General features: G+C 39.8%; 1 protein-coding gene across 2 annotated transcripts in view; it reads left to right on the top strand.

Moving 5' to 3' along the window:
- LOC102794156 (heparan sulfate glucosamine 3-O-sulfotransferase 5) overlaps positions 1-26,959 on the top strand; it is a 114,588-nt gene that overhangs the window by 27,153 nt on the left and 60,476 nt on the right. For both annotated transcript variants that reach the window (XM_006796240.3, XM_006796241.3), the window contains one exon: positions 25,415-25,490. The gene's annotated coding sequence lies outside the window, so the exon portion shown is untranslated. The remainder of the gene's footprint in view (positions 1-25,414; positions 25,491-26,959) is intronic.

The raw sequence follows: 26,959 nt of genomic DNA, 5'->3' as shown, positions 1-26,959 counted from the left end.
CTGGTATCTTTTCACCTCCTCCTCAGCTATAGCAGACAATGATTTTGGTGGGGCTCCAACATCACCATAAGTCTGACCAAGCAAGTCTTCTAACCCACAGGACTTCCTCATCTTGGCTGGTATGAGAAGGGGTCTGGGATTTTGTTCAGTCTCATCAGGTTCCTCATGATGTTCATGGGCTCAGAGATGAGCTGCTGCCTCTTTTCTTCCTGTAGAAAACCCACACACATACAGAGAGAGGGAGAAAATAAATATTTTATATCTTTTAGTATGCAGTAATATGTTGTTTTTCCTTTAGCAAATTATAATTAATGTATTTAATTGTTAAATAGAACCTTACCAATATGACAAAAATATTAGTGATCTACTAATATTGTAAGTAAGTTATTTAAATTATAACACCAGAATGTTTGCTTACCTGAAGGGTTATAGCCTCAGCAACCACTCTGGCATAGGTTTCCTGTCTTTCCTCTGGTGACAGGAACTGCAGGGTTTTAAAGCGTGGGCCGAGAGCTGATGCTGTGTAGATCGAATTCCTCTCAACAGTGCTGGCATATCTCTTCTTAAGATGTTGACTGATACTTTGCTTGATGTTTCTGACCAGTGCTGTGTCACCAATGTTGTCTTGGGTGTCATGCAACAGCTGTGCTAGCAGCGGTGCTACGAGAGACGGAGTAGGATTCTTTTCCTCAGACATCACAGTGGTCGCAACTTGAATTGACTTCAAGGCCCAGACAATTTCTTCAGTGTTCCCAATATCTGTCTCATTTAGAGTAAAGATATCTGTGCTACTCTTTCTGACTTCGGGAGACAGCAGCGCCGCACAAATTGCAGGTTGTTGTTCAAGGAAATGCTGGAGTATGTCATAAGCACTGTTCCATCTCGTGCAGACATCAGTCTTAAGCTTGTGAGTTAGGAGCTGTAACATTTTCTGTTTTTGCTCCAGAGTGTGGTTTGCCACTGTGCTTCTATTGAAAAACCAGTTATGCGCCGCACTCTCCCCAAGACTGCAGGCAGGTTTAAGGCTCGTTGTAATGCCAGATTGAGCGTATGGGCAAAACACTTCACATGCAGGTATCCTGCTAGCTGAGTGGCAATTGTCATACTAGAAGCATTGTCGGTGACAACCACCAGATTTTTGTCGGCAATCGCCCATTCCTGTGCTGCATTTTCCAGGAGATCGGCAATGTTCGCTCTGGTGTGACTTTCATGTAATGTTCGAGTTTGGAGAACGTAAGACAGCAGTCACCAGTCCGCTGTGAGATAATGAGCTGTTATAGTCACATATAAATCCACAGCCCGTGAGGTCCATGCGTTGCAAGTTAATGCAACCCTTTCTGCTGTGCTCAAACTTTCCATAACGGCTGTGTCCACGAAAAAACGTTGTGATGGTATCACATACCTGGGTTCCAGCGTCTTGAGCATGTAAGCCCTCGTGTTCCACAATGTTGTAAGGACCCCAGGTCTTTGCAGATGAACTACGTGATAGATTGTGTTATTTTCTTAGCTCGCTCTGAATTGGGAGATAGCTTTGTTAAGCTGAGAGTGTCCAGCGTTGGTTGATTTTTCAGTTGAGCTAATTTAAAGCTAGCTTTGCCGTCCTCGGTTAATGCTATTTTTGGATGGTGCCGTGTAAGATGGGCCCTCATGTTCGTAGTATACCCGGAGTACTTTATTTTCATACGACACACCTTGCAAATCCCGTGTGTCATATCCATCTCTTTTGTTCCATTCTTGTTAAAAAAATCCAAAATACATCCAGACGTTTGATTTAAACGCAGATGGCGCTTTCCTGAGTTCTTTCTCTTCCTCCATCTTTGTTTGATCAACTTTCCCATGTGCTGACCTAACCTCTGGTGACCTCACTAGAGAAAAAGCTCAACCGCACCATCTGGTGGACTGGATGTTTGTGTGACAAAATATCAATGTCTGCTGTCCCTGTATCGATACATTATTAGCAAACAAAATATCGCGATTCTACGCAGGATCGATTTTTCCCCCCACCCCTAGTGGAGACACTCTTCGGGGCTAGGAAAAATAGTTGCAATGTGCTCCAAATCAGACAAAAAACCTAACAAAACAGAACAGGATAGAGTTTTGACTGGCTAAACGGAGGATTGGTGGACTCAAAAGCAAAACCCAAGCAAGAATAGGGAACATATGAACATACAAAACAGCTAATTGTGACAAACGGGAGATTTCTTGCTAGGGGATGGTGAACAACAGGGGTTGGGCATGGTCAAAGGGAGAAGAGACAGGAATTAGTCCAGGCAGAGTTTATATTGTCAAGGAGATTTTCACGAGTCAAAAAGGAACTAGGCAAGGCATATGTTAGAGATGAGGACTATGTTGTTAGTATACAGAGCAGACTTTAATGCTGGCCTGTTTACCACACTAAGATGATGATCTGGCAAGGTCTGGATGGCAGCGCTGGTCTCTTTGTACTGCGGCTGATTAGGCTGATGAATCCCAGGTGGTTTAGCCAGGGAGTGGAAAGACTCCAACATCTGCCGCACACCTCCAACACTCAAAGGAATCAAAACATTCATCGACCAGTGGCAGACTATAACAAATAGAACATTACATCAAGCCAAACAGTGTCACATAAACACAATTTCACATGAGGTCAGGTTTAAAATACTCATATATGTTGGTCAAAATCAATATATACTTTATATATACTGAGTTTCTGAGGATGATGATGCTGCTGAGAAGAAACATGTTAACCTCTAACTGCTGCAGAGAGTGCAGAATCCAAATATGAAGGACACTCCCTTTACACAACTTACCTTATTCACCCATTCACACGAGCACTTTTTTATGCTGTTTCTAAGTGCAGAGATCAGTAGGCTCATCCTGCCTGCCAGAAAGTGAATATTGGAGAGGATCAGACTATACGGTTTCCCTAACGTCTTAACCGAACTAATGCTCCCCCTCTCTTGCCCCTCTTCTGTGGCCTTTGTTTTGATCATGGGAAGATCAGTGATAAATTAGGCAGAAGTGCCCAGAAAAAACTGTCCCGTTAATGGACACATTCAGAATTGGTTCATTCCAGGGACCCAGAAACACACAACAAACAGGGAAAGCAACACCACCATAGGACTGCACCATCTTGGTCATAGTGCTCTGTAGAAACTGAAGCAATTTTGGAGCCAGCCTGGAGTTAGAGGAATTGCATTTTTTTTTTTAGTTTTTTAAAAAAAAATTAACCACTAAGATTACCACTTTTTTTCTGATGTGAGCAGAAATTGTAACAGAAGATGAATTTCATGTATGGACATGTCTTTATATTTTCTTAAAATCTGGAACTATTCTTTTAATATTACTGTAAATGACATTTCAGTATTATATTTACATATTGATAGATGTCACAGCAGGAAATAGTGCCGTCTTCACTCCAGGCCTCAAGAGAATTATATGCATTTTCCCCGTCTAGCGATGCATCTCTGTAGATCATTCACAAGCTGAGCTCCCTTCACTGGAATAACTCCTGGTTTGGCTTTGGTGACTTTCACTGCCTCAGTTGATGTGATTTACTCCAGGCCTCCAGCTGATGATCTCTGCATTATTTGTCAACACAGCCAAGCATTACTTATTAATGAGTTCTTCATACTTTATTAAACTTACTGTCATAACACCTCATCAGGGACCAGGCAGGGAGTCCGCTCATCCTCCTCCCGCTGGTGAAAAATAACTCTGTCAAGCTGAAACCTGAAGTTGTTTATTTCTCATATTTACTGCATTTTGTTCCCGGGATGTGACATGCCACTGATCACAGAGCCCAGAGGAAGTTAGATCAAACTTTAAAGGATGGAGCTGCTTGCCAAAAGCAAAACTTGATGATGTGTGCTGGCCATCTTAGAGGAGACTGTGTAACTTAACAGGTGTGCTTTCATCAGTCATCTGGGCAGGCAGGACATCAGCTTTGGCTCGCTCGTTCATCACCACATATCTTCGGTGTTGGCGTCCATTTACAGAGCTTCACAGCTGATGATTTTAGAAATCTAAGGTTATCACCTGCTCAACAGCAAGTGTCATTATGCCAAACTGGCCTAGTGCCAACCAACAGGACCACATTCGCCATTGTCATCTACCCTGAACAGCTTGCTTTATTTTAGGACAGACCTCTGCTTCGGTATCCCATGAAGGCCCGCTGTCATCTTTATGGATGCCACTCGTTCACAAACACAGCATCCATGTTTGCCATGGCGTTTGTTAAGGAGTTCTCTAGAGGAGGCTTAGTGCCAGGGCCAAATTATGTGAATCCCTCCCTTAAAGATCCAAAAATGGCTGAATGCCAGCTCAGTAGTGTCAGTCTGTGTTTCTGTAACACACTTACTCCTCTGTTTAATCCACTTCAAAACACCTCAGAAGTCTGTGTCTGTCATTTCTTGAATCGTGTTTATCTGCAGTGTTGTAATACAAACACCTGGACAGAGCAGATGTGATCCAGTTTCCCTGAATACTTTTACAAAGACAAAAAGGAGATAATCTCATCTTTACCTAAATCTGGCACAATGTTGCACCATCTCAGACTGAATGATCAAAGAAAAGAAAAACAAGTTAATTGGCACTCCCCTGAGACTCTGAGCTGGAGGATAGAAGCAGCCTGTCTGCAAACAGTAAAAATATTCTCTTTGAAATTATGCAGCAAAAAAGTTTGTACAGTATGTCATTCAGACAGGCTGTTTAAAGTTGAAACCAGACAGGACTCTAAAATATTTTGTTGTTGTCCAAAGTTTTTACTGAACTGGCACATTACAGAGCTAAAGGTTTCACTCATCAAACCTGGGCTCTGTCTTGTTAGCCTAAAACAAATCTGCAGTAAATAAATCTTCCATAAATTCCATTCAAAAAGTATTCAGAATTCTTTACTTTCTGTACATTCAATTTAAATTTTAGTTCGTCAGTTTTTTACTGTTTTTCAAAATGTTCTAATCATGTGGTGCCGGCTGCATATCTTCATTATGCTCAGTATCTCAGTGTTTGTACAAAGTCTGTGGTAGGACAGTAGAGTGGCAGTTGTCATAAAGTTGGTGGAGACTGTGTCTTTGTGTTCCATGTTATGTTTACTTAGTTTCACCTCACCCTGTGGTCGGGAATAGTCTTTGCAAAGGATTTGAAAAATATTTTCAAAGGTACTAGAGTTAGGAACTACATCAATTTGGCTACTAAAAAAGGACCTAGAAATGACCATTTGGTTAATTTTAGGAAAACAACATAATTCACATTGAAATCTGTCCCTGTACAAAGCTACTCTGCATGTTTAAAATGAACACAGTTTCAGCTTTGCTTCACTTTGACACCAAAGGACAGCTTGTGTCCAGCTGAGACATGGCTTTGACAAAACTCTTTTATTTGAATAACAGATTAATAACGTGAGAGCAGTTTTTACAAATTAAAAATCAGAAGCTCAAAATTAATTTAAGTTTCAATCCTTAAATCAATCATTTATAGAATCCACTCTGGCAGCAGCCAGACGTGGATCATGCCGGATCCGTTAAAGCCAACTGAGCCCATAAGCTGAGCCAGACTTTGTTCAGGGGGCGGGGCATGGCAATCACAAACTAAAGTTTGGCCACTTCACACTAGGGGTGGTTGGATTGATCCAAATATCTATATAATTGACTTGTAATGTAAATATAATATTATAAACTATTTGGCCTATAGCCACTAGATAGATACACAAACATCAGTTTTCCTCCATTTCAATTACCGTAATGGTTTCAGCCATGCCACCCTTTCTGAGGATTTTATCTGACTCTGGCACAGCACAAGGTCCAAGGCACTCCCAGGTTCGTTGCCCATAATAATAGGTGCCACATTATCCTGTGACAAAAGCACAAGTCTGACAAAGCTCAGTAAAGACAGCTAAATGTCTTTAGTATGTAGTTCAGTTGTAATCTAAGTATAGTCAGGGGCGTAATTTCCAGGGGGATTAGGGGGGTTATGACCCCCCAACAATTGACAACTCCTCTCTATAGGCTTTTCATAGGCACAAATTGACATAATTGCATTATCAAACATAAGGTGCTTCATGTCCCTACTAGACCCCAAAAAAATCAATAGCACAATTCTTAGTTAGCCATATTTACCTAATTTTACTAAATATTTCCAGATGTCAGGTCATTACTAAGAAAAGTTGTTTTAGATTTTGATTTAATTTCTGATTCTATAAAGATATTTATGTTTTTCTAGTTTTAATACTTTAAAGATGTTTAGGCTTAGCAGTTTAGCAATTAAGTGCACTACAGTGAAGGCTACATTACTCTTTGTGGAGCATTATCTTAGCAGGCTACAGAATCAAATTCAGCAGCAATCCCAACAGATCAGCTAAAGTCAATGACAGTCGTCAGCTGATGTGGACTATCTTTCTGCATGCAGAGACATGCTGCCAAATACTCCCGACTGCAAATGGAATAATAATCCTATTTTAACAAAAGTGCACCTAAAAGAAGTGACACACATTCTGATAAATGTGTCAAACCTTATCGTTATTAAGGCATACATTTTAGAAACATGATTGTCTACTTGTTTAAAATCAGCCAATTTCAGCACACTGCATTTAGTCATCAGTCCTGCTCAGACTGTGTGCCTCTAACAAAATAGTGGTGTGTGCAGAGTCTTTATCATTTGTCATTTTATTTCTGTACCTCAATGTACCAACGTCTTAGTTTCAATTAGACATGGGTAGAAATGAGCATGTATTCAAATTTAGCTGAGTTTTCTGGAGTTCATGCCACAGTTTGATAGAAACCTGCCTTCCTTGTAGTCATCCATTGATCTCACCATCCATAACAAGGTTTAATTCATTGATTTCAATTGCCTGCCTTTCAAGTTTTAAGAAGGGTAGTTAATAACAAGAGCTGTTTTGTGGGATCAGATGTACTTACAGTTAAAATTACAATTAAAATTATAAATGACAATTGGACAACAAACTACTAATAAGTACTAAACATTAATGAGAAGTAAAATACAATGATATTCTGATGTCTAAGTGCCTTATTGAACCACAGGGCAGGAAAAGTAAAGAAAATACTTGAAGCTGCCACTCATTTATCCTCTGTGTGAGCAAAACAGGCAAACACAATCTGGCTTCTTAATTCTAATGAGCCTAAATGGGTCTAAATGTCATGGAACAAGAACAGTGGCGGGAGCCTGGCAGACCCCTGTCATAGTAGTAATAGTTGACTGGCACATACAGGCTGCCATGGGAGCTGGGCAATTATGTGTGCAGACAAACTCCCTTATCTCTAATGAACACTTGCAGTAGTCTTAAAAGCTTTCACATCTGTCCTAGCAAAGAGGGTGGTTGGGTGGAGAGGGTGGGGAGAGGAGTTCTAGATGTCTTTCACCATCATGCAGTCTCCTCTGAACTGCTTCAGTAATCTGTCTTTTGAGAGAAAGTGGGGAGTTGATCATTACTCTTGAGGGTTATTTAAAGGTTGAACAGAAAGTTTGGGCACCAAGCCCTAATCTTGGTGTCTGGTCTCTTAAGGTTCCCTTTTCATTCCTAGCGCATTCTATTCATACAACAGCCTGCTGATCGAGCAGTTTCTCCTGCTCCATGTACCAAAAAATGTTTAAATGAACTTCAGCAAGCAATTAATTCTCATCCTTGTAGTGCTATATAGCCATGGGCCATGTGCAATAACTGCACACAGCTTAAAAGGAAACATGCATTCCTCTACCCAAGCACATGAATAGAGTCAGTAGAAGTGCCTTGAGGTGACTTTTGTTGTGATTTGGCGCTATATAAATAAAATTGAATTGAATTGAATTGAATTGAAGTCATCCCACCATTAATATATGTTTTAGTTTCAACATCTCAAATTTGTTAAGGGATTTATTATATTAAGCTCAGTAATACATGTGGTTATAGAAATTTTACAAAATTTTCCAGTATTGAGTATGCAGCATCATGTAGAGAAACACAGGGAATAAAAGAAATCACTCCATGTTGCAAGCTCAAATATGGTGCCACATAAGTGTTGGACATGGGCAGAGTTGACCAAGGAAGTGGTTGGCCAACAATGCCTCACTGGTGGACATCTGTGTTGATTTATATAATTGGTTGATTTAAATAATAATAATTTATTGGTGGAAGGATATTATCAGCTAATATTAGCTATTTTAATCTGTTTTTTATCAGCATTGATAACAGCCAGTGAATAAAACTTAAAAATTGTCTGAAAGAGAAAAAACACATTAATGGTAAATGGCCTGTATTGTAGTCCCTAAGGACCCCAAAGCGCTTTACACTACATTCAGTCATCCACCCATTCACACACACATTCACACACTGGTTATGGCAAGCTACATTGTTGCCACAGCCACCCTGGGGCGCACTGACAGACACATCACCTTGTTTAAGTCAGATTTTTAAATCACATATTGTAAAAGGTCTTAAATTTCATTGGGCTCCAGTCTGTAGTATGTTTTTATCTGTGTCTTTTAGGACAATCAAGACACACAGTTTGCCTTGGTTGCCATGAACAGTGACTGAAGCTGGGCAAGATGAGAGGCCACCACCTTTTTTCTTTGTAGTTTGTGAATGCACATTGTGGATAAACCACAGGTCTTTGATGGTAAACTGATGGGAGAGCAAGGTGCAAGGCAAACGAGAAGTCCCTGACTGCAGTGTGCAATTCAGGGAGAGGCTCAACGTAGTTTGGCTCAAATGTTTGACTCCGCCCATCTGCTGCTACATTCAACTGGATGGGGAAGACTGCATGAGGGCAGTTGAACAGCTGCAAATGCCTGATGGCCTGAGGGACTTTGTAGAACTGAAGAAAATATTTATGTTCTGTTTTAGTTCCCAGTTTGATTCCGAGACATGCTGAAGTTATTAAAGTGAGGCAATTGTGAGTTTTTCTGTATTTTAAAAAAAATGAATAAAGCCATATTCGAATGCTCATTGTTCAGATGCACAAGCATCACTTCAGTCTCTGATCTCCTTACTGTAATGTCTCCTTACACATATAATGTAATGTATAAAAGAAATTCAGCATGTGCACATAAAAACACATGTCATGGCCAACCAGGGTAATTTTGTGTTATACTTAAAGAAAATATAGGCAGCATGGAAAAAACTATGGATTGTAAAAATGTCAACTACTGTATTTTCCGCACTATAAGGCGCACTTAAAATCCTTTAATTTGATAAAAAAATCGACAGTGTGCCTTATCATCCGGTGCGCCTTATGTATCAATACTGACCTTATGTATGCTTACTGACCTCGAACCAATTTTATGTGGTACATGGCATTCAAAACTCTGTCAAAAAAATGTTTTGGTACAACTTTGGTAAGCTACGAAGCCGCACCGCTTGATGGATTGTCGGAGCATTACGGCTACCATAGTCAGCAGCCTCGCGGAGTAATCTGGATCCGCTTCAGGTCCCAAAGTCAAACGAGCAGTGCGGCATCAGAGAATCTGTCTAAATTCTTTCATCTTTAATAAAATAATCAGTGTTGCTGCTTTACCGGGTTTAACAATTAAGTTTAACATCCAGGCATCCATAAAAACAGAATTTATTAAATTTAACGGAGTTAGAAGTTAGCAGGAAGTTAGCTCTCTAGTTTCCACCTAAACATGATATACCATGTTCTGACTGAGAGATTTCTGAAAAAATTAAAATGTACAGCCCTGCTGTCACGTCCGACATAAATGAAGACAGAAAACTAAACAGCAGTGACGTTTGTAGGGTTACTCAAGTTGGACAGCTGGTATATAATGATGTGCTACGAGATCGCTAGCGACACAGCTATGTTAGCATAACATAAACGCAGTGAAGCTGGAAGATGAATGCTAACTTTTTTCCACTCGATAAAAGTTAACGGGAGGGTTTCCGATGGTTAGGGACAAATGCAATCGCATGGCAGGATGCTGTAAATGGACCAAACTTCAGTCAGGAGAACAACTGAGATAATCCATCCACAACATGAGGTTAGTCATTAATATACTGCAACAACATATAAATAGAGCAGCTGCGAGAGAATTCAACATAAATGAATCAATGGTACGGAAGTGGAGGAAGCAAGAAGAATGATTTGAGTAAAGTTTGACTTATCTAACTGTTTTGTTTCGCTTAATGCGCCTTATAATCTGGCACGCTTTATGTATGAAAACAGACCCGTTCATCGATAGTGCGGCTTATGGTCCAAAGAATACGGTAACTAATAAACTGCTTCTTTACTTTTAACATTTGCCCATGTTTAGCACCGCCTCGAACTGCATACTGCAGCTTTTACTACTAGTATTAGCCAGAAAACATACCAAAGTGACTTAGAATGCTAGAATGCTTTAGTAAATTAAGCAGAAAATTTTTTGCGATTGCACGGAGGGGATGGCAACTCCATCTCCGGTCTAATAAAACAGACACGTTGAGCAGGTTGCCTGTGAGTCAGTTGCTTGGTAGATTCGAGAACTATTGATCCCAAACAATGTGTGTCTTAATCTTGTCATCTACCAGATCCTGACTTTGCTTGTGCTTACACACTTGTATGTATACACTCACTGACTGTCAAATGTCAGGCTCAATCGGCAAATAAGACACTTGAGCACTCAAGAATCCTCAAGAAAGAAAAGAGAAACACATTAACCTCGCTCCTAGTTGAATGGTTTTGTCTATGTGCTTTACAAATTACATCAGATAAGATAATGAGCATGGATTAGTATGAAAGCCTGACATAGCAAAATGAAAGGCTGAGACAGAGGGGATGAGTAGGTGATCATTACAGGAAATTCTCAGAGCAGCCCTATCTCTGGCACACACACTGATGATTACTGCGCTATCATAAGACCAGCCAGCACAGGAGCCAGCAAGGAAAACGAGAGCCAGTGGTATTAACTCTGTATAAAAGCAATGCAGAGGGCTACACACCCTGTGGAAATGATCACTGGAAGCGGAGGAATAAAGCAGAATAAGGCCAGCGCTATCACATGTCTCCATCCGCCACCGCCACCAGTCACGAGAGACCAACGGACCGTCTAAGGAAATGTTACTGTGGTGTCTGCGATAGCAAGCGCTTACATTTTTCATTGAAGCTACACAAGGCAGTCTTGAATGTTAGCAGCAACTCATCAGTAAGAGGTCACGTCATGTACTGTGATGTAAGTAAAATGCACTGAGAATGCTCACGTTTACAAAGCAAGCTGCACAACAAAATGTTCAAAAGGACAATAAGGGTCAAAGGTCACAGCTCTTTCAGACCACAGCTTTTCCTTAATGTAGCTGGAGAACCTTTATATAAGGAGTCAGAAATTAAAAACAGCCATATCCACTATGCTTATCCACTATGGTTTTATGCACTATTTTTCAGTGTTGCGCTGGCAAAGTATAACAGACAAAAGTCTTGTCAGCAGTTCAGATTTTTTTCTTGAAAATCAATTTAAACCGGTCTACACAAACATAAAACATCGGCTTGTTGTATCTTCAGTATTTCTCAAAGTAGAAATCCTGGTACAGTGTGAGATCTCTCGTGTTAGTACAAACACAGCTTTAATCTCAATTTCAGATTATAGAGATATCTTACAATTGTTAGATATATAACAATTATAACAATGAAAAACTTATAACAATGAAAAACTACCAATTTCTTAAAGAATCTCTGTATCTCTGTACTTTGGAACAATTATGCTATACATTTTATAAGAATTTAGCTTAGCGTAGCTAAATTCTTAGTTTAGCTTTTAGTTTAGCATATTAGCATGCTAACATTTACTAAGTGCTGCCAAACAGCCTTAATGGTGTCTTTTAGCTGACTTTTTTCCAGGGTGGACTAATTGTACAGCATACCTGCACTCGATTAAATTCATTTTGGATTTTCTTTAATACACACAAATTATATATACAACAAAAAGAACACTTCTTTGACTGAATATTTTTAACTTTTTTGACAGCCGGCTTAGTCTTTAAAGTCTACTCAGTAGATCTGTTCCATAAATTAAGTTGTACAGCCGAAGTTGGTTTATCCCTTTTAGGCCAGTCTCTGATCACTGGTGCCATGCAACTGATGGAAACAGCTTGTAAAAATCTAACAAACAATTCTCTTTAAGCAATGTAAGCAATGCTTTTTTAAAATGTGTCAATGAAGTAGCCTCTGATGGAACTAGTAATTCTACTGTTATCTGCAAATATTTGGAATTAATACAAAGCAACCTCTATATTACAAAACAATGTATATTGAGTTCTATATACTGCAGCTGTTGGACTGTAATCTCTTAAGGGATCAGTAAACTCGGGCATCTTTTTCATCAAGTGCCACGGAAGAGCAAATCAGTCCCAAACCTCATCCTTTTCAGTCTTTATGGAAGCTGCCAAGTAATTGGCTGTCTCCAGTTATGAGTTTTCTACGTATATATTCTTGAAGGCTGACTATCTTTTACTAGAAGCACTTTAAAAGGCCTTCCCATAGAACTGGGTCATGCCCCCTGTTCAACTGGCCCTGGCAGTACAAGCAGCAGGATATGTGGCCCCTTGATGAAGCATCAAGTGATGATGGCGAGCTTGACTGGCCTTTGTTTGAAGCTTGTCATATTTACAGCTGACCTTGAGAAGAGATCCTCCCAGTAATTTATAGCAAATAACGTTCTGAGTCCCATTTCAAAGATTCACTGTCACTTTTTACACAACCGTCACCTTGTCTTAAAAGACAATCACCTCTCCTGACAACACAGTCTTATAAAATATTATACTAGCCAGCTTGCAGTCCTTTCCAATTATATGAAGATAGAATCAATGCTTTTAAAAGCAGATCGTTTTTATCAATACAAATGGTTGTCTGTCTTTCTGTGTTAGCCTTGCAATAGACCAGCGACCTGTCAAGGGTGTACCCCACCTCTTGTTCCATGACAGATGGGATAGTCTGAGCCTAAGTTAAAGTCCGGTGACTTTGGTGGAGTCACAAACAGAAGTAGGCTCACTTTTAGCGCTGCACATATTGGCCATGTGACAGAAATGACGTATCACATACACATTAGCTCCTTAGATGAAAGAAGTCTCTGTAATGACCCCACATATTTGTTCAAAATTTGAACTGAGGTCATTGTATTTTGTCTGCTACCAATTAGGATTTCTTTTTTGACTGCTACTCCTGTCACTCTTCTTATTTTCACTTTCTCACGATTTGAACTCATGAGGACAGTTCCCTTATAAAGATTGGCTAATTTATAATTAATATTGTGACTAAAAAGACCCCAGACCCAGCAAACATGCCCAAGCAGGTAGCTCTGGGTGACTTGTGAGGGTGTGTAGTCACGTAAGGGGGTGTCAAAGGGCAAAACTGCCCTCTGTGGACACACCAATTTGGGTGGGCTAAGTATGGGGTTTCCCTACCCACATAACTCTGCAGTTCAGCCAACCCTACATACTGTGGGCTCACATGGTTTTCTGGCACATTATTTATATTAAGGACTGATTCAAACCCTCAATAAAATAGAAGGTTAACTGCCTGTTGTCATGCAAAAGATATAAGGTCATATTAATCCATAATAATTCAAGCATGTAGTCCCTGAATTGTTTCAGGCAGACTTCCATGATTTGTTTTGTTTACAGACAAAAGATCCTGGTCGTATCAAGACCCATGTGGTGACCAGTGTTGGGAAGATTACTTTTAAAATGTATTCCATTACAGAATACAGAATACATGCCCCAAAATGTATTCTGTAGCGTATTCCGTTACGTTACTCAATGGTAAATGGTAAATGGTAAATGGCCTGTATTTACATAGCACTTTACTAGTCCCTAAGGACCCCAAAGCGCTTTACATATCCAGTCATCTACCCATTCACACACACATTCACACACTGGTGATGGTAAGCTACAATGTAACCACAGCCACCCTGGGGCGCACTGACAGAGGCGAGGTGGTAACGTATTGTGAATACTTTGGATTACTTAATATATTATCATGCTGTTTACAACTACATGAATGTACTATTGCTGTGATTTATTACTGTTACTGAAGGTCCGCGGCTACGAACCGTAGTAAAGGCACCTCTGGCTAATACGGTGGGTTCTGTGTCGGGCTCGTAGCCGAAAACTAGCTCTACTTTGTTGTCTGGGTCAACTTTGCTAGCGAGAGACAGAGAGAGGCGTTGAAAGGCTGCTCCAACATAACTTATTGTTTTTGGAGGAAAACACGAACACAGCGTACAGTCGAGTCTTAATAGCTTACTTACAACTGGGCTCGTCAGGCACTTTTCTTGGCTGCAGTGGTTGTTATTATATTTACATGCTTCCAGCTCCCGTTTCTGCTCGATGACAGCTCATACTTTTCCTTTCTCTCCCTCCCTCGCTCACAGACACATAACGAGTATGGCAGTCTACTCTCCCTGCAGCACGGACTACACTGCCTATGATGCTACATTCTTTAGAGCTATACCGGTAGCATTCTGCCTATTAGCTTAGCACAACAACAACAACAGGTGCTCTCTCACCCAGGAAATACGCAGAGAGAGAGCGTCACCCTGTAACCAAACAAACAACAAACAAAACCCAAACAGTCCTGACCCGCCACAACATGAAACAGGGAAGTACTGCTGTGTAATCCATTTATTTCAACAAAGTAACTGTATTCTAAATACCACCTTTTTAAACGGTAACTGTAACGGAATACAGTTACTCATATTTTGTATTTTAAATATGTAAATGGTAAATGGACTGATTCTTATATAGCGCTTTTCTACTCTCCCGGAGTACTCAAAGCGCTCTATACAACATGCCACATTCACCCAGTCACACAAGCACTTTATCTATACTTTTAGTGCTTTTTTCTAACTACATTCACACACATTCATACTCCGATGGACGCATCGGAGAGCAACTTGGGGTTAGTATCTTGCCCAAGGATACTTGGCACGCAGACTGGAGGAGCCTGGGATCGAACCTCCAACCTTCCGATCAGTAGGTGACCTGCTCTACCTCCTGAGCTACAGCCACCCTACTGTATGTAACGGCGGTACATGTATTCCATTACTCCCCAACACTGATGGTGACCCTTTGTGAATAAAGATTCTTTTTTCTTTTAGAGCAGCATTCTGGTCGACATTCCTTACCAATTGCTGGTGGTATTGTACAGTGGGGCACATGTAGGCCTTGGTCAGTAGCCGAGGAAATGTTTTACACATCTGTGCTCGCAACATGGGGTGCAAGTAGGGAAGCTAAAGAGTGGGCATGTTGTGTAAAATCACACACTGTGCAGTGTGGATTTACCCACAGTTCCCCTGAATGGGTTTCAAGGGGGCATGTTTCCTGGGAAAGTAATAATCAGCAATCAAGTTAATCATATTTATTAAGTAAGCGAGTCTATCCAAAATCTGTTATACATACCCTGTAATATATGTGCGGTAAGCATTTTTACACTAATAGGTTATTATTGCATTTGCATACAAATGTAATGTGATTACAATAGTATGTTACTTTGGAAGGCCTTATATCCCTCAAAATGTAAAAATGTATTTAATTAAGTGATACTGCTTTTCCCCATTTCCATCCTGCTTTTCAGTCCACCTAAATTATTGTAAACAACACAAGCAATCCTACTGACAGTAAATAAAAGTGTAAGCCACTGCACAGCTCTGGCTTTGATGAAAACTGGCAAGTCTTGCACAATAATAATTGCAATCAGTCACACAAGGACATCTGTTACCCAAGGCTGTATCAGCACATACAAAGTAACTTGATGCAAGAGGGCTAATAGTGGACTCATGTGGTTACACTGCAGTTTTTCACCCGATCAGCCTGCCTATATTTCCCTTTCAGCAGCTGTCTTGCTGTCTTGCCAGCTTGTGTTATAAATTAATGCATTAGCAGTTTTGGTTTGGCTTCTCTAGCCTGATAAACACAAGCTAAAGAAGAGCAAGATTTCCACAGCTGTGGAGGTGGGATAGGAGCAAGTGGACACAAAAGCTATTTGTCTTTGTTAATTATTTGACATCATTTGACATCCAAACTAATTAACAACCATAAGCAGAAGAGCAGCAGGAGCGTAGCAGGGGACATTGTGAACAGGTTAACACAGGGGATTGTTTTAGGCAACTTTAATGAACTGACTATCTAATTCACTTTCAAGTACTCAGGGTACAGAATTTTCTTACTTAAAATCATGTTTCTAATATTAAAAAGGCTAAATACTTTGCTAGAAATGAAAGAGATTGACTAATGAGGTTATTATTATTGTTTTAAACTTCCACATGTGGACACCACATACAAATGCTTATTCAGGACCAAAACCATGCTGTTTTCCAAAACCACAGCACCCAGGTGTGGTGCCTAGAGTTCACCAAAATGATAGCCAAACAGAAGTGCACAAAAAACCTCACACATGGGACACACTTTTGTTACATACTCCAGAACTACCAATCACTGTGCAGAGTCATATTGTAGGTGTTTGAATAAGTATATTATTCATATCAGGTAGATTTAACCTCTTAACTTCCACCAGGTTGCTAGTCGACCACTTAGGAGTAGGCTTAGAGTTAGTTTTGCCTGAGTATAATCCACCAAGTATTAGATACATCAGTTGAATTCTTCAGGGTATTAAAAAATACTAGGGGGACCAGACATAACAAAGGAAACTCAGAGTATGTAGAAATGTTTTTTGTGTTTCATTTTACCAGGTAACACTAATGTAGCGCACCAGCTCATGTCCATTTAGTGTGAAGCAAATTACACTTTTCTAACCCACATTCTCAGGATAGTTTCTCTGATACTTGATGTTATTGCGTGCAATAAAGTTTTCCATTTCACCAGTGGGAACCTTTTATCATTATCCAAGAGCCTCATCAGCCCTATAGGTTCTGTTGAATGATACTTTATGCATTAAAATACTATTGTAAAGCTGGGAAATGTGTTTGTCAAATTAATCTTGCTAATGGTTGTTATCATAATAGCAGGGATGCATTTCTTCTTATTATTGTATGCTTTAAAAGTAAGCAAGCATTGAGAGTGAGGAGTGGTGCTTGCAGATACTTTCCAATATTGCAGTGACAAAACTATTCAATGTTCCCATTTTCTCACGATGTACAACTTTATATCTTTTAACCGCTGTGTCCTTCATGCATGGTGCTGTATAATCAGTGACAATGAAACGTTGTACTTTTATTCAGAGCATCAGAGCATTCAGATTTGAGTTTTTAGACTCTCTTCTATGGCAGAGGTTTGGGTCTTTCATAGTTCTGCATAGTATTTCTATCTGCTTTGATAATACTATCTTCTTAAATAATTAGGGATGCTCTGATCCAACTTTTTTCCAATCTGATATGTCTAATGCTTTTTGGCTTTGGACTGGTCCTTCTTCCCCTCTGTTTTTCTTTCTTTCTTTCTTTCTTTCTTTCTTTCTTTCTTTCTTTCTCCCTTTCCTATCCCCAAGTCATGTCTGTCACGTCTGTAACAACTGAAAATAAAGTAGAATAAATAAATAATAATAACAAAGGTCAATCAAATGGACCAATACGGCAAGGCCGTGATGATCCACTTGGTAAAGTAAATCTGTTGTGCATCTTTCTTGGCCTTCAGACAATAATTCTGATGGCTAAAGAACCAAACGGGTCAGGCAAAAGAAAAGAAAAAAAAAAGGACAGTTGGGATGCATAAAGATCCAAAATCTTCTAAAAGGCACCAACAGTACCAATGCTGTGAGTGGAATAAGCCATGATTATACCAAGCAGACAGCTTTAGACTACAATGGCTTATCTGTATCTTATTAAGATACAAGATAGATGCTAACTAAAGCAGCCCTGCTTACTATGGGTAGAGGATGCCTATTTATAAGATACTGTAAATAGTTTAATTTCTGTTGTAAAGCCTACTATTTAAACATGGGACTCTATGCAGACTGACTCCATTTTAAAGCTAGCCTCAAGTGGCCATTAGAGGAACTGCAGTTTTTGGGATTGGCATGTTGTATTTATTTTTGCCAGCTTAACATAAGCACTCATTTGGAATGCAGATGAAATATTTTCGCCTTTCAGGTCTTTTTGAGTCTTCTAGCAATCAAATGCAAAGCTGTTAACTGTATTTGCTATTTGGTGTCTTTTTAATCATAGTTCTTTGCGAGAACAGCTGCATTTTGAAAATAAAGCTGATGAAAACTGAATTGAACATTACATTTGCTACCCATCAAACAACATACTTAAAGACTCTGTGCTGACAGGCACTGCAGAGAAAGATGATGCTTTTTTGTCATACTGTCATTACGAGTGACCTTTTTTCATGCAGTTTCAAACGGCAATTGAAACCTGCTCTATGCACCATTTTTTTTGTCAAAGCAGCCACATTCCCAGATCTCATCAGTGGGTGAAAGAAATGCCTATAATGAAGTAAAATTATCCAACAAGTTAAAGTGCACCAGTTTTAATCAAAGTTCAGCTTGGGGAGTTTAAGATGGAGAGAGACAAAGAGAGTTGGGAAAGAGACAGATGGGCCAGAGAGAAAGCTAGATATCAACATAGCATCAGAGTGTGAAAGATACGTTATCTCCTTTTGACTCACATTGTGTTCCGGCCACAGGGAATCCTGCTCCCTCCCAGCTCTGTTCTGTTTCATCCATGTACAACACTGCTGTTAGTAATTAGAGAGTAGGTGTAAGATGCCGCAGATTCACCAGCAGAACAATCTGCTGCACACAGAGCTGTCTCATTTAAATAATTAAAATGAATCTACTCTTGTTCATATTTGGATAAATTAAATTAATATTTGTCCCACAAGGCTTGGCAAACACAATCTTTTCATCACAATTTGTTAGTATGGTCATGATTGTCAGAGTCTGAGTCAGGGTCTACAGCTTCTGCAATCTGCACACTGCGGCAGTGACGCAGAAGGGCTTCACTGCTATATGTGTGACATAGTAATGTGTGATTTACTGAACTTCCTCTCCATACAGTTATTCTTTTGCATGTTTTGGGTTTTTTTTGGGTTTTTTTGGAGCCCCCGACCTCCTGGGTTAGCCTTCAGCGTTATAATCGGAACAGATCCTGGCAACCGTGTCCGGTCGTTGTGTCCTTAGGCAAGACACTTTACCCGTTGCCTACTGGTGGTTGTCAGAGGGCCCGGTGGCGCCAGTGTCCGGCAGCCTCGCCTCTGTCAGTGCGCCCCAGGGTGGCTGTGGTTACAACGTAGCTTGCCAGTGTGTGAATGGGTGGATGACTGGATGTGTAAAGCGCTTTGGGGTCCTTAGGGACTAGTAAAGCGCTATACAAATACAAGCCATTTAGCATTAAGTAAAATATGAAGTTACAATTATTTTCTGTAAAAAAGCATTTTTATTTTTTATATATGATGATGTTGTGCGACGGGATTGTGTGCTTCAATTTTACTTATAATGTGCCAAATCATTGCAACAGACGACTCAAGGCAATGCCGTCCAGAGTAAGGATCTTGTTAGACAGTGTTTCTAAGATTTTTACGCCCCATTACAATAACCTCAGTTTTATCTGAACTTAGAAGCAGAAAATTAAAGCTCATGTATCTAAGAAGACATCCCGGCAGTTTAACCAATAAAAGTGGGTATCATCTGCATAGCAGTGAAAATGTATGCTATGCCTTCTAAAGCATGTATAATGTAAACAGAACTGGTCTTAGCACAGAAGCCTGTGGAGCTTCATAATTAACCTCAGTGTGAGTGAAGAGGACTCTCCATTTAATAATAACTGTAATAAAATGTTATGGCCAACGGTATCAAATGCTGCACTTAGCAGGAAAGATTTCAACTTTTCAATATGAATGAAGGCTGAAAACTGATTAGATTAATGTCTGATGATCTTTTCTCTGCTTCTTCAAGTTTGTAACACTGAACATATTAAAGGATGATTCAAGGTTCACAGGAACAGTTTAATTAGACACACGTTTACAATTTTTCTTTATACTCTTTCTTTCTTCCATCACTGACATGTTCAATATGATAACTATATCAGAGGAGAAAATAAACCCTGTGTAGTTTAAAAACTTTAATTTAATCAAACTGAAATGTTGCTGAAGTCTGATGGACGTGTCTTTTAATCTTGTCAACAAAATCTGCCATTTATCATCTTGTAAAATGTTCTGCTTCTGTTGCACATCTCCCCTGACACTTTCTGCTTCACCTGTCCTGTGCAACAGGTCCAACCACTGCCTGCCTCATTAAACCGGTGTGTTTAAATCTCTTTACCTCTGTTGTAAGCTTCACACAAAGTTTGTGGTAACAAAATCAAACTGATGAAGATTTCCTTTGAAAGATCCACACTCACAAGACAAAATAAGTAAAAATAAGTATTTGGTCACCTCAAACAAGGAAAATCCCTGGCTCTCACAGACCTGTAACGTCTTCTGTAAGAAGCTTTTCTGTCCCCCACTCGTTACTTGTATGAATGGCACCTGTTTGACCTCATCATCTGTATAAAAGACACCTGTCCACAGCCTCAACCAGTCAGACTCCAAACTCCGCCATGGCCAAGACCAAAGAGCTTTCGAAGGACACCAGGAAAAGAATTGTAGACCTGCACCAGACTGGGAAGAGTGAATCTACAATAGGCAAGCAGCTTGGTGTGAAAAAATCAACTGTGGGAGCAATCATCAGAAAATGGAAGACATACAAGACCACTGATAATCTCCCTCGATCTGGGGCTCCACGCAAGATCTCATCCCGTGGGGTCAAAATGATCATTAGAACGGTGAGCAAAGATCCCAGAACCACACGGGGGGACCTGGTGAATGACCTGCAGAGAGCTGGGACCAAAGTAACAAAGGTCACCATCAGTAACACACTACAACGGCAGGGAATCAAATCCCGCAGTGCCAGACGTGTTCCGCTGCTGAAGCCAGTGCATGTCCAGGCCCGTCTGAAGTTTGCCAGAGAGCACATGGATGATACAGCAGAGGATTGGGAGACTGTCATGTGGTCAGATGAAACCAAAGTAGAACCTTTTGGTATAAACTCAACTCGTCGTGTTTGGAGGAAGAAGAATACTGAGTTGCATCCCACGAACACCATACCTACTGTGAAGCATGGGGGTGGAAACATCATGCTATGGGGCTGTTTTTCTGCCAAGGGGACAGGACGACTGATCCGTGTTAAGGACAGAATGAATGGGGCCAAGTATCGTGAGATTTTGAGCCAAAACCTCCTTCCATCAGTGAGAACTTTGAAGATGAAACGAGGCTGGGTCTTCCAACATGACAATGATCCAAAACACACCGCCCGGGCAACAAAGGAGTGGCTCCGTAAGAAGCATTTGAAAGTCCTGGAGTGGCCTAGCCAGTCTCCAGACCTCAACCCCATAGAAAATCTGTGGCGGGAGTTGAAAGTCCGTGTTGCTCGGCGCCAGCCCCAAAACATCACTGCTCTTGAGAAGATCTGCATGGAGGAATGGGCCAAAATACCAGCTACTGTGTGTGCAAACCTGGTAAAGACCTATAGTAAACGTTTGACCTCTGTTATTGCCAACAAAGGTTATGTTACAAAGTATTGAGTTGTATTTTTGTTATTGACCAAATACACCCTGATTTACGAATAAATTCTTTACAAATCCTACCATGTGAATTCATGGATTTTTTTTTCACATTCTGTCTCTCACAGTTGAAGTGTACCTCTGGTGCAAATTACTGACCTCTGTCATCATTTTAAGTGGGGGAACTTGCACAATCGGTGGCTGACTAAATACTTTTTTGCCCCACTGTACATAGATCTGACAGTATAGGTTCTGAGGTAACTGTTTACAAGATGTTGTATCCTATCCAAAAGTTCTTTGCAATTTTACATTGATAAACATTATCCTTAACATATTTGACCCGCACTAAGTACTATGGCCATCACACTGTCGTTTATAATTGTTTAAATAACTCATGTCTTAACTCATTCCATCACACAGAAAATAAAAACTTATTACATCACAAAATGTTATATAAGCCATTCATAACAACCTGAAAGGTTGGGAGTTTAAAATGCAAACCAATGGAAGCAGAAGTAGAAGACTATAATGTCACAGAGCACACGGTGTCTATTATTGTGTAGACATTTATAAATAAGAGCTTAATAAAGACGATTCATTTCTTAAGAAATATGCAGGTGGAGTGGTCTTTATCAAAAGTAGAAGTTACATCTGTGGCTAAACCATTGTACCCAAAAACTTTAAAAATCTATAGTTTGTGAGGCTATGTAAGTAAAGCTTGCTCTTCTCGCCCGTGTGTAACAAACCATCTGTTGGGGGTTGTGGATTTGACACCTTAGCATTGTGAAAGTGGGGAAAACTGCTTCTGGCTGTGCATAAGATTTCTGCTTGCAACTTAGAATCTCAGTTCTAAATGAAATTCAGATGTTTTTTTAAGTATGGCTAATGTATTATTTGACTTCTAAGGCACACACACACACACACACACACACACACACACACACACACAAAGAACAACAACAAAGAGAAGAAGAAGAGGGTGTAGTTTACTACGCATCATAAAAAACTTCCAACTGTATCTTTCTGTTCTGACTTTAGAGTCCTTGTTCGTTTACTGAGCCGTACTTTGGGAGTCATACTGTTGTGATACTGGGGAGAAAAGGGTAAGGTTTGATAGACTAAAACCGTTACACACAATACTTCAAAAATCTAAAGAGTGTGTGAGGCTGTTAGCTGTGTTGTCCAGCAATAAACTTATCTACAGTGTGTTAGTAAAAGAGTGACTTGTACTTCTGTCCCATTAAGGAATGGTTTAACAAATTTCACTGCAATCTATAAAAGGAATCTGGGTTTAAATAGAACATAGTAGTGTTGGATTAAGTGTAGGAAACACTAGTATAAGGTGTCTATGGAACAAATCTCCTTCAGCATTCTCAATATGACCCAAGTGGATGACTACATCAACTCAGTTGATTGTGTTTAGGGAAAAAGCAGCTAAATACACTGAGATTGCTCCACGCTGTTAGTGAGTTAACTCTGGATGTCTGTGGGTTTTGTTAACTTGGAGTGAACAAAAGCAGAAAAACACTAAAAGATGCCGACAGTGAAAGTCTGGTTTATTTCATGAATACAATGAAACATTTTACAGTTTACAGAGCAAAGCAACATGTTATGTGTGTGTGTATCTATATGATAAATAGATACACATAACACGAACAGTGAGAAGTAAAACTCACCGTCTTACCAGATGTTATATTCTGTAAACTTAAAATAAACCACTGAAATTAGAGTTTAGTGTTTTTAAGTCATCTATTAAAAACATGAGTCAACATTACTGAAGTCACACTTTAACGATGATTCACATCACAGTCTTTATGATGAAAAACATGTTCTCTCGTTAGCACATGTCTGCGCTGTCACTTGTCATGAAAATGTCCAGAGTTAGGGTTCAAGCTTCCTCTTCAATTGCCATTGATCATTATTAGGGCCCACAATAGATTTGTCACATTATCCCCATAAACAACATGTTTTTATAGAAATTATTGTGACACAAATATTTAGATTCTTGTTTCACAATGTGCATGAACTGAAAATCTTTAGAGTTTGAGTTCATGCATATATTTATAAAGTATTGCAAAGAATACATTTATACCATTGTATGAGCTACACTTCTTGTAAAAAAAACTGATTGGAGATGCATTTGAGAAAAGCTCCTGCCGTGACCTTCCTTCTGTGAGCGCCCGCCCGCACACACACACACACACACACACACACACACACACACACAGACAGAGAGAGAGAGAGGGGGAGATCATTAATACAAAGGATTGGAGCCAGATTTGGATTTTCACTTGTTGTTGGATTTAATATGAATAGTCACATAAAATTCATTACAATTTTTTGCCTTTACTTCAATTAAGATGTTTCTTTAAATCTACAACACCTTCCTTTTCAAAAGATTTACTGACACAGTAAAGAAGTAGCTAGGGAACTCAGTAAGTATGAGCAACAGTAGCTGAAGGACACTTTCTCCAATAAATGGGATTTCATCATCTGCAGTTCATCAAAAAGTGCCATATTAAAAACAATTCAGCAAACCCTCAGAGTGCGGATACAAACTGTTTTCAGCTATAGAGGTAGAGGTACGCTTCATGTACTTATCAACATACAGTTCAGAGGCTTGCATTAGAGTGCATTGGTGCTTGGACATCTTTTATTCAGCATGGTTATACCATTGTGGATTTAGCTATATAAATATGCTCAAGAGTCTATCATATGTTTGACATGCAACTAAAAATTCGAAAATATATTTTTTAAATCAGTAACTTTGCAAATTTAGAGGAAATGTTTTTGGACAACACATGTGTCACATTTTAAACAGGGTTTGAATAATCAGTGCTAACACAGAGACATTTATGCGCTGGGTATAACAGATATGCTTACCGTGTGAAAGGACCACGGATGTCTTGGAGCAGAGAAACACGCTGTATTGTTGTTTTTCTCTATTGCATAAACGAATCCCGACTGTCAGAAACGCACTGTGCGGGTAGCAAAGTCGGCTCCAACACACCTGCAGGCATCCGTTTGAAAGAAAAGTGTCGCTGCGGCTAGGCTCTTGGGATAGTCAGGCTTTTATTTATATTTGAGGCATTCTGGTGCGTTAAAACTAGCAGCCTCTGTGTCCCGCTTGGATCACCATTCCGAAAATTCAGATATTTAAATAAAATGATGAATCTGCTAGTGATGAGGAGCAACGTAGATCCGTAAAATGAGGTTTGATTAAATTAAACTCTTATGAACAGCGATGAATTCTACCTCTTGGCTGATGTGTTCCAAACAAACGATGCTTTCTACATGGCCAAATTGTATGCTAACTACCTCACACCGCTGTGTCTGATGGGGTGTTTTTATATAGGTGGATTTGGTTTCAGTTGGCCTCTGAGATGCAGATATAAAGAGCAGGTTGTAAAGAAAAAGGTGGAAAAACTACTTGTGATGTCTCAGTTCCTCCTGTTTTAAAATTCTGGACTCTGATGCCGATATCAGGGCTTTGTGGAACCTGTCACCAGTTCCTCTTGTAGCTGAAGAGAGTTCTTTAAGACCGGATTTTTCTGGGCATTCACTGCTGTGCACCAAACATTCAGCTAGGTTTTACACAGTGGTGGTCATGTTTACATCACCTGTTTTCTGCCTTTGAAATATTAAAATCTTTTGGGCTGCTTTTTTAATTAACTGAAGAGGGGAGCAATTTTAGACCCATGAGTTGTGTTTTTATTTCATTCTGTGAGTATAGTTGAACTATGCACACGGTCTCCCAACTGCATGCCAAATGTAGCTTCCCATTTGTCATGCAAACTAGAAAGTAGATGAACCTCTCCCTGGGCTCAGGAGCTGAGTTTGCTTACACATTTCCATGATGTGATGGTTTGTAATTCAAGACAGATGGTGGGAGGATATTTTTCATTTAACCCTCTGCTTGTGTGCTGGAATAGAAATTAGTGATTGTCCATTTGGTGAAGAGTGAATTTCAGTTTCTCTATTTTAGATACTGCAGCAACGTGAGTACATAAAGAAGTATCCAGGTGCAATACACCCGCTCTGGCAGTCATGAGGAATAGAGGGTATGTATGAGCTCTCCTTCTCACATCACATCACTCCACTCATCCATGCTGAGTGAACAGAGAAACTTTCTGGGTTTAAATGCAATGGAGATGTGTTACCTGCGTAACTGTGTTCCTCTTTTAAGAAGTATAACACATAAACATACTCAGTGATCTTATTTATGTACTGCACAGTCAGTATTCTAAAATGCATTTAATTCATATTTAGAAATAAATACATTTATAAACTCAGATTTATGACATGTGCTATAAGTGTAGCTTCACACCAGGCGAGGCACAACAAGAGAATGAGATAAATCATAGTTTAATATTTTCCAAAGGTGTCATTTGTCATAAACTAGCTGTGACAAGCAGGCGGGGTTGTACCCAAACGCAGACTCGCAGACAGGACTTTAACTCAAAAGTCACTGACTTATTGCTAGACAGGAAATAATACAAACTAAACCAGGAGAAACACAACCATGAGGGAGATTGCGACAACGGACAAAGGGAAACAGAGGGCTTAAATACACAACGAATCATGAGGGGATGAGAAACAGGAGGGAAACACAGCCGGGGCTAATCAGACACGATGAGAAAGGGGAAGCAAAACTGAACATGACATGAGACAAGGTACCTTCAAAGTAAGACAGGAAGTTATATACACAGTGATAACCAGGCAAAGACACGCAAGCTTGACAACAGAAACACAGGAACAGAAAAGGGAAACAAGACACAAGGACACAAACACAGAGGGGGTACAGAAGACAAAATCACAAGGGGAACCTAGCTCAGAGACACAGAATAAAAACTAATGAAATTAACCTTAAACCAGACATGATAATAAGACATAATAGTCACCAAAAACACAAACTCCAAATGCTGGGTCAAATGGCCCAGAACCATGACAATCATTAATCATCCAGCACACTACCAGAAATACACCTACCACATGCACCATTCTTTGGTTTATTATAAAAAAAATATAGAAATTTACAAAACATTACTGGGCTACAGTTTTTGTGTGAAGATGGATTTGTGCTAACTACACGTCCAGAAACAAACTGTCACCTCTTGCCATTAGAATGCAAACAGAAACTTGCTGAACGAGTTAGAATTCCACTGGCTCTGTGTTAAAGCATTTTATAATGAAAGGATTTGCTGCTAATGTGTTGTTGGCACTCTACATGTACATGTACTGTAGTACTGTCTGTGTGACTACTCTATGTTACCACAATTGTAGTTCGACATGTTTGCCTGGATGATGGCTCATCTCTAATTGATGTCAAATTATTGGCATTTATAACAGCTGATAAATCCAAATGAACAAAAGTAAAATAGAGATGGGTGAAACACCCTCCAACCATGATATGAGTGTTGGTGTCACATAGTTTAACCACCAGAGGGCACGTTGCACTTGTTGGCATTGCGTGTTTGGAATGTCACAAACTCAACAACCAGCTGATCCAAACAGAGTGGATTCGAATAAT

The sequence above is a fragment of the Neolamprologus brichardi genome, chromosome 15, assembly GCF_056152115.1.
Source record: "Neolamprologus brichardi isolate AB-2024 chromosome 15, ASM5615211v1, whole genome shotgun sequence".
NCBI classification, from domain to species: domain Eukaryota; kingdom Metazoa; phylum Chordata; class Actinopteri; order Cichliformes; family Cichlidae; genus Neolamprologus; species Neolamprologus brichardi.
This window is presented reverse-complemented; position numbering and strand designations above follow the sequence as displayed.